The 9733-nt window shown below is 41.8% G+C and overlaps 1 long non-coding RNA gene across 1 annotated transcript; it reads right to left on the minus strand.

Annotated features, from left to right (window-relative positions):
• Positions 1-388: 388 nt before the first annotated feature.
• Positions 389-5492, minus strand: LOC122926494. The gene is made up of 3 exons (XR_006387677.1): positions 5353-5492; positions 752-875; positions 389-675 (listed from the first exon to the last, which is right to left on the minus strand). It is a non-coding gene; the product is annotated as an uncharacterized LOC122926494 (long non-coding RNA).
• Between the last annotated feature and the right edge of the window lie 4241 nt (positions 5493-9733).

Below are 9733 nucleotides of genomic sequence, written 5' to 3' on the forward strand. Positions count from 1 at the left end.
CAGCCATGGCATAGCCCAGGGCTGCCTGAATCCATGCAGGACTTACACCAAAGCGCAGGTAGAGAGATAAGACGGCTTCCATCCCCCGAGTCCTGCGCTCTGCTACAGCCCTCCTAAGATATTCTCAGGTCCAACAAACCAAAGGATGAGCGTCTTTCCAGGGGCAGAGAGAAAAAAATAGAACCCTCTGCCTGTGAAGGTCTCCATCCGTCCCGGGGAAAGAAAAGAACTGAAGGAGGTAAAGTGGAGGGGGCTTTTAAATTATTGGTCTCCATGTTTTTCCAGTCCCTGGGAGGCGGGATATCCTCCTGCTGGTGCCGTTGGGGAAGAATCCAGAAGAAGGAAAAGGATCCACAGTATAATGAAGAAATTCCCAATGAGCACTTGCAATCTTCAAATCATATACTCTTTATTTAATTAATTCATCAATAATGTGATAATGGACGCGTTTCGGCCCATCCAGCCATCATCAGCTTACATTAATACAAAGTTCACAAACCTAAATAACAGTCTCTCTGCCACGTGTGGTGACGTCAAACACCCAAAAAGGGGCGGTGATAATGCGAATGCCAATCAATTAGAACAATATATTTTATCCACGCTAGATACTTAAAAACATACAAACATAAATACTGATACCGCTCCGATTGCAGCGAGTCATCTTTGATTTGCTGTCTGAAAGAAAAAGATAATCATCATGCGTTACCTGATAATCAATAACACAATATATGAAAAATTCATAATCTCATACTCTCTATTCAGGCCTCTGGGTTGTAATGTGCCCAGGGTATGGATCCAATACACTTCTCTGCGTATATTTTTATATCGCCACCCCGTCTAGGTCTCTTCACCTGTTCCAGTACCTGAAATCTTAACTGAGAGATAGAATGTTGAAATTTATGGAAAAGAAATGGTAAAGGTAATAGCAAATTGCCTGTGCAAATATTTATGCTTGCATATTTATTTAATATAATATTTATTTTATGCACTTACATAGCGCTACTATATTCCGCAGCGCTTTACATTAGCATCCAACCTTCCCCAATGGGGCTCACAATCTAAGGTCCCTATCAGTATGTCTTTGCATATGCGATGTTTTACAGATTGCATTGTTTCCCCGGTATACGCCAGACCGCAAGGACACTTTATCAGATAAATTACATCAGTAGAATCACAGGTAAAAAAGCCGTTAATTTTAAAGGCCTTAGGCTACTTTCACACTGGCATTTCTGGCGTTTCAGTCACTGATAGCCGGACCCCTGCTGTATGCGCTGGTATCAGCGAAATCACCGATGCCGGTGCATTAACCCCTGCATGGCCACGGTCAGTGCTGACCGCGGCACGTGCGATGTCCGTGCAGGGAGGAAGCAGCCATCGGGTCCCTGCGCTGCTGTGACGGGGACCCGATGGCAGGGAAGGCAGCCCGATGCCTTTCTTTAGGCATCGTGGCTGCCTTCTGGGAGATCCAGCCCCCTGGATCTCACAGGCAAGCAGGCTGTAAGTGTATTACAGTCTGTAATACACTTACAGCCAATACATCACAATACAGAAGTAAATGCATTGTAAAGGGGATCAGACCCCCAAAAGTTGAAGTCCCAGAGTGAAAAAAATAGGTAAAAAATGTGTATTTTTCCCAAAATAAAGTTAAAAAAAAATTGTAAAAAAAAGGGAAAAAAATAAAAGTAGACATAATAGGTATCGCCACGTCCGTATTGACCAGCTCTATGACAATATCAAATTACCTAACCCCCCCCCCCCCCCCCAGGCAATATAGTCAAAAAATAATAATAAATACTGTAAAATAAATAATTTTGTCACCTTACATGACTAAAAGTGCAACACTAAGTGATCAAAAAGGCATATGCCCCCCAAAATAGTACCAATCTAATCGGCACCTCATACCGCAAAAAATGAACCCCTACCTAAGATAATTGCCCAAAAAATAAAAATAAACTATGGAGACACTAAAACATGATTTTTTTGTTTCAAAAATGGTTTTATTGTGTTAAATGTAAAAAAAAAAAATAATATATAAAATAGTTGCCATATTAGGTATCGCCGCATTCGTAACAAGCTGCTCTATAAAAATACCATATGACCTAACATATACAAGCATGTTTTTCCAGCTCACCATCTCTTTTCCCATGCATGGAACAGACCGTCCTCACTTGAAACATGAAGAAAAACAGAAGTTCCAGCATTCAGGATAAAACCTAGATGTTTTCTTTATTCATAATGGCCACAATTCACATACATGGACAGCTTCTCCCTCCACCACTAGGTTGACATGTTTCGAACTTGTTAGTCCTTACTCGCAACCTTAATGCTGGAACGTCTCTTTTTCTTCATATGACTTCTGGTGAACACCGTAAAAAAATAGAAAATAAAAAAAAAAAAGTATTTTTTGTTACCTTACATCAGAAAAAGTGTAATAGCAAGCGATCAAAAAGTCATATGCTACCCAAAATAGTGAAAAACAGTCATCTCATCCCGCAAAAATGATACCTTACCTAAGACAATCACCCAAAAACTGAAAAAAACTATGGCTCTCAGACTATGGAGACACTAAAACATGATTTTTTTTTTGTTTAAAAAAAAATGATAGAATTGTGTAAAACTTACATAAATAAAAAAAAGTATACTATTTTGTATTGCCACGTCCGTAACGACCTGCTCTATAAAAATATCACATGACCTAACCCTTCAGGCAAACACCGTAAAAAAAGAATAGGTAGCCATTTTTTGTCACCTTACATAACAAAAAGTGTAATAGCAAGCGATCAAAAAGTCATATGCACCCCAAAATAGTGCCAGTCAAACAGTCATCTCATCCCACAAAAAGGAGACCCTACCTAAGACAATCGCCGAAAAAAAAAAAAAAAACTAGGGCTCTCAGAATATGGAGACACTGAAACATGATTTTTTTTAATTAAAAAATGCTGTTATTGTGTTAAACATAAATTTAAAAAAGTATACATATTAGGTATCGCCGTGTCCGTAACAACCTGCTCTATAAAAATACCACATGATCTAACCTGTCAGATGAACATTGTAAATAACAAAAAATAAAAACTGTGCCAAAACAGCAATTTTGTGTTATCTTGCCTCACAAAAAAAAAAGAGCAACCAAAAATCAAATGTACCCTAAAATAGTACCAACAAAACTGCCACCTTATCCCGTAGTTTCCAAAATTGGGTCATTTTTTGGGGAATTTCTACTCTGGGGGTGCATCAAGGGGTCTTCAAATGTGACATGGCAGCTTAAAATTATCTGAGTGAAATCTGCCTTCCAAAAACCATATGGTGTTCCTTTCCTTCTGCGCCCTGCCGTGTGCCCGTACAGCAGTTTACAACTACATATGGGGCATTTCTGTAAACTACAGAATCAGGGTAATATTGTTTTGTTTGGCTGTTAACCCTTGCTTTGTTAGCGGATTAAAATGGAAAATCTGCCAAAAAAGTGAAATTCGGAAATTTCATCTCCATTTTCCATTAATTCCTGTGGAACACCTAAAGGGTTAAAGTTTGTAAAATAAGCTTTGAATACCTTGAGCGGTGTAGTTTCTAAAATTGGGTCATTTTTGGGTTGGGTTATTTCTATTGTGTAAGCCTCACAAAGTGACTTCAGACCTGAACTGGTCCCCAAAAAGTGGGTTTTAGAGATTTGCTTCTAAACTTCTAAGCCTTCTAACGTCCCCAAAAAATAAAATGGCATTAAGAAAATGATCCAAACATGAAGTGCGGAATATAAAGTATTAACTTTTTTGGTTATTACTATTATAAAAGTAGAGATATTAAAATTTGGAAATTCTTCAACATTTTTTGTAAATTTGGTATTTTTTGGTAAATAAGAATGACATTTTTTGATTCAATTTTACCACTGTCATGAAGTACAATACGTGACGAGAAAATAGCCTCAGAATGACCTGGATAAGTAGAAGTGTTTTAAAGTTATTACCATTTAAAGTGACACGTCAGAATTGCTAAAAATGGCCTGGGCAGAAAGGTGAAAAATGGCCAATATTTACAAACAATATGGTCGAATTTACTATTAAAAGGCTGAAATGTATGCGCAAATGCAATGCGGGGGTCCTTATTGCTCCTTTTTGATTGTGTCAAGGTAACAGTAGCCTCTTTCAAAACTTGAAGTGGATAACCCCTTACTTCAATCTTTGCAACATTTCCTCCACCCTTTGTTCTTGTAACTGTGGGTCAAAGACAATTCTTTTGACCCTTTGAATTTGCGATTTAGGGATAGCCTTTTTTAATGATAGGGGATGGGCACTTGTAAAATGCTGTATACTGTTCCTATCCATCTCTTTTCTATATAAATCTATACATAAATTACCCTCCTCATCCTTGATGACTAGAGTATCCAAAAAGCTCACTTTCGTTTGATCATATGTCATAGAGAATTTTAATTCAGCGAGCGCTCCATTTAAGTGGTTAAAAAAAGGACGCGAGGGGCTCATGTGGCCCCCCCCACACACACGCAAAACATGTGATCAATATATATTTTCTATTAAAAAAAACATGTTCTTGATAGTATGGATCATTGTACACATGGTCTTCCTCAAATGATGACAAACACATTTGCGTATGGCGGGGCCACATTAGAGCCCCCTGTGGTCCCCCGCTGCTGGAGATAAAATACATCTCCAAACATGAAATCATTTTTAACATTTTTAAACAAAACAAGGTGCAACAGTTTCAGCAAAAACTCTTTGTATATCAGTGTATACACTTGACTGCAATAAACGTGACACAGCCTCCACACCCCCCCCCCCCCCCCCCCACTATGACTAAGGACTCTTGCACACGATCGTATGCCTTCCGTGACATGCGGGCCATATGTCCCGGAGCGGCATTGATAATGTCCATGGGGCCCCGGTGCGAAACTAATCCATGGGCCCCCTCCCAACCTGCCTCCACACCCCCCCCCCTACTAGTGGTGTAACTATAGTGTTATGGGCCACAGTGCAAACATTTTTACAAAGAACCGGCAGATTTTCTTACCAAGGACTCTTTCCATGCGGATAATCCCCTGCGTGAATGAGTGCCAAGCTGATTGACTGATCTTTTTACGACAAAATCAAGGTGACAACTTTATCTCACTGTGATTTTGTAGTAAGGCAGATCGCGATGTCACCCGATGCTTTTATACATCGGGTTACAGATAAGAGCCTACTGCTGCGACCTAGAAAGTCATGCGGCGGTAGGCAAGGGGTTAACACAATAAATACAGAGTTGCAGCAAACTGTAGGTTTCGTCCTGCATTGGAGCCTTGTAATACAGGACATACAAGCGTTATTGGTAAGAACAAGAGGCGTGTTTAGCATCACATGTACTTACTGCTGATGTCAGGGCACATCTCACTGCCCTAAGGCATAACAGGACAGCGGTCACATGATAAACCAGGAAGTAGGATTCAAGCATGGGGGGGATAAGAGAAAACTGCAAACGAGGTAAATAAAAATAAAATAAATAAAAAAATCAAGGAGGAATGGGAGGTAAAGCAATTGATGAAAATACACTATAAAGCAAAAAATCATTTAGGACACAACCCCTTTAATTTTGCTACATCTGAACTTTCAGATAATCATGCATTGGTGTAATGTTACTATCGGGTCCTAATATCAGCAACAGGTGGATGGCCAGCAAACATTGAAATGCTGCTGTTCTGGCAACAGCAATATAGCAGCTATACCCAAGATTGCCACCCAGTAATGTGAATAGGTGGCAGATGGGATATAACCAGCAACTTGAGTATAGAAAAACAACAACATGTAAGCAGACGTAGCATAATATAGCCACTGACGGCGAAGCGTACAAGCCTCGGATTAATCAGTAAGAGGAGGAAAAGATGCCGCCCAAACCTGTGACCTCGATGGTGTAGAAATCAATGGGTTCATGTACTGAGAGTGGTATATTAGCAGGTTCATAGCCTGATTGAAGGAGGGGAGATTTCTTCTACTAGACAAATTTGGGACATGACTTAGGCTTTCTGATAACTGGCTCCTCTTTTGCCGCTGAACAGTAATCGACCCTTCCACATGATTTATTCTGATGAAACTGATAATATTTGCCTAATATCTGGAGGATTAGCCCCAAAGTTGCCCGATGAGACTCCTTATATGTGCAGTTTGCAATGCCCTGAGTAGGATATGTCCCTACAGGAGAATATGAGTTGGTTTAAACCTATCTCAATGAATCATCTTGGGATTGTTTGTTTATGTCTCCAGGGTATTAACTCATGTATGCATTGCTTGTTCACTGCATATTTATTGCCAGCTAGGCTGTAACAGCAACACATTTCCTCACACAGCCACATTCATTGCGAGTTGGGTAATGAATACATTTCAATATGCTCAAAGACCAAAGCACTAGTAACCTGCCTAAAATAGATGCGCCTAACACTATTCCCCACCCGACATGTTTCCCCGCGATGCGGCTTCGTCAGGGGTTCGGGGTATTAGCCTAACGAACCCCTGACGAAGCCGCATCGCAGCGAAACATGTCGGGTGGGGAGTAGTGTTAGGCGCATCTATTTTAGGCAGGTTACTGGCGCTTTGGTCTTTGAGCATATTGAAATGTATTCATTACCCAACTCGCAATGAATGTGGCTGTGTGAGGAAATGTGTTGCCGTTACGCGGCTTACACTCCTAGCAATCAGTCTCTAACAGCATACAGTAATTCCGCCTCAAGAACGAGACGAGGCTCTGTGTTGAGGGTAAAGCAGTGGACAGCCAGAGCTGTGTGTTTATTGTTCTTTTATACACATTAGTACCACCCACAGAGTTTTGCAAAACAACCAGTAAATACGTACAATACACTCAGACACTCCCACACAAAATCCTCCCCTCTGCCTGTGATACAATTACCTTACACAATGGATTAATGTAATTATCACAGGCAGGAGAATACACAGTTTTACACAATGTCTTCAGTCCTGGAGACAATTGGGAAGTAATCCAATTTATCTCCAAGGGCAGAGCCAAAACTTCATTAGCCACATGGTAGCAAAACACAATAAAAGACATAAGAATATTTAACTGTGCAGCTATTGCATAAAACATAGACATTTAACATATCCCAAGATAGCTCAGGTCTGAGTGCATTAAATTATTAGGCGAATGGCACTCAGACTACACAAATACAGTTCAATTGCCATGGAGCCAAATTCTTTCACATAGTCTTTGCAGGGGAAAATCAAGCGTTTCAACATGGGGCCATAGTCTAAAGGAAGCAGGCGGGCAACCAGGCTTCTCCTAATGCAATGTGGCAAGATTGGTCTTGTCACATGCCCCTACAGGGATTTTCGGTCTTTTGACCGGTGGAATATTGAGGTTTTACCTCCCGAGGGTCTCTACTAGGGCCCATATAGCAATGTCCTCTATTGGGCCCAAGGAACCACAGACCCACCCTGACATGTATGGAAATTCTGAGTGGTCCTTGGCTGATTATCTGCAGAGAAGACCTTCTCAGTAATATAGAGTCTATAACAGGATGGAACAAAGATTTACACACATGGATAGTATAGATCGGATGCTACTGACCAGTTATTATACAGTATGTCTATGACCTTGTCTAACAGAATAAGTGAGTTCCTTAACCGGCATAACCAGCTCTATCTCCACCACACCTTTATTCCAGGAACCCTAAACGGCTGCATCATTATTCTATATTGAGAAAGATGTAAAAAGCAGAACAAGCAGTTTCGCTGTCTGCTTCAGGGGCTGTACAGCGTGGTAATAGCTGTCTGATGAGTTGACCTGGTCATGCATAAATGCTGACTCCCAGAATTCCAGAGGAGCATGCTATGGCCCATAAGTCTCCTCACACTGATTAAGGTGCTCTCTTCCTAAGGAGAGTTAGTTCCCCCCCTTGCTCGGACACAGGCCTCCTACCCAGTTAAGCCAGTACTCTCTGCTCTGCACTGATGAGGGGCAATCACCCCGAAACAGCTGTCTGCAGATGAGATGTTGGCTTATTTAATATCCAAGTCATGTCTCAAGGCTTATTTTAAGAGCTGAATATTGACTTATAGGATAGCTGCCCTACATCTGGTGGCATTAAAAGGCAAAGCTTGTTAAGAGCTAATTTGCATTTCTTCCCTCCCTAAATGCTGACTGGAATGGTTCTGTTCCAAGTACAAACAGTTACATGGCCTGATTGCAGGCTACCTCTGTTATGGGATAGCACTACCATCTGAACCAAGTGCACTAGTAGATCAGAGGAAAAGCCCAGAGGGTGAAGAGCCAGTGAGACCCATTCTTCACAGAGTCCCTGGTGGTGGGAAAGAACTTGGCCAAGGGCTCACTGGTCAGAACCTTTAGGATGGTCCCGGTACACTTGGCCACCACCCACAAAGAACCACGGTGGTGCAAGCACCAGCGGAAACAAGCAACAACAAAAGTACTGGAACCCAAACAAACACAGGACATGGATTAGACGACAAAAGGGAACCAGCACACAAGCAGATGCCTGGACCACATGCGAAACGGAAGCATGGCTGTCTCAGGTAGAGCTGCACACAGACTAGATAATCCTCCTTCCGGAGAACCCAGGAGCCCTCTCATGAAGGCAGGACAGGATCAGAAGCAGTTTAGTCACTGCCAGGCTAGACATGGAACAGACAGGATTCAGAAGCAGTTACACTGCCAGGCAAAACATGGAACAGACAGGATACAACATTAACAGGTACAGAAAATCAGGCAATGCATGGACAAGGATACAACAACATCAACACTTTACCAGGCAACACCACACAGAATGGCAGATGGCAAAGAGCTACACCCAGCAAGGCACAAGACAGACTGACCACAAGCCCCACAGCTCACAGGTAGAAATAGCTGCATAACGAAGGCACCTGATAAGCCACACCCAGGAACAGGTCAGGGAATGTTAACCCTACCAGAATCATGAGTACCAGAAGCACATAACACACAATTACAAGTGTCAGTTCACACCAGTCACAGAATGTTGTAGCCAGCACGTCCCAAACGGCAACCAACATACATAGGATAGCTGTAGCCAGTACGAGGTTACAGGTAGTGATGGACGAACATCGGCCGGGACAGTTCGCGAACGCGCGTTCCATTGACTTTAATGGCAGGCGAACCTGAAAAACCTTCAGGTCATATTTGCAGCAACCAAATACTTACTAGAAGTGCACAAATAGTCCCACAACATGGACAGTGATATACCAGAGGGGGGTCATTGTCAAAAATTCCCACATAAAATATGCATTTTAATAAGGGGCCCACTCTAAAAAATGTGCCCTGCTGGAGCCTAGAAAAAAATTATTATAGGCCACAGGAGTACAGGCACAAAAAAATTAGGCATTCACCTGACAGAAAAGAACTTGTGATTATGTGGCTGGAGGTACATTAGGCGGTCACTGGCTAAAAGTTTTACTGTAGGCCAGTACAGGCCCTACAAATTAGGCATTCACCTGACAGAAAAGAACTTGTGATTATGTGGTTAGAGGTACCTTAGGCGGTCACCGGATAAAATTTTTACTGTAGGCCAGTACAGGCCCCAAAAATTTGGCATTCACCTGACAGAAAAGAACTTGTGATTGTGTGGCTGGAGGTACATTAGGCGGTCACTGGATAAAAATTTTACTGTAGGCAGTGTTCTGCTCCAGACTCGATGTGCCCGATATGGAAACTAAGAGCAAACCGGTGCAGTGGAGCTAATTTGGTAATAATTTATTGTGGGCGTTACAAA

This window comes from Bufo gargarizans, chromosome 2, assembly GCF_014858855.1.
Source record: "Bufo gargarizans isolate SCDJY-AF-19 chromosome 2, ASM1485885v1, whole genome shotgun sequence".
In the NCBI taxonomy this organism is placed as follows: domain Eukaryota; kingdom Metazoa; phylum Chordata; class Amphibia; order Anura; family Bufonidae; genus Bufo; species Bufo gargarizans.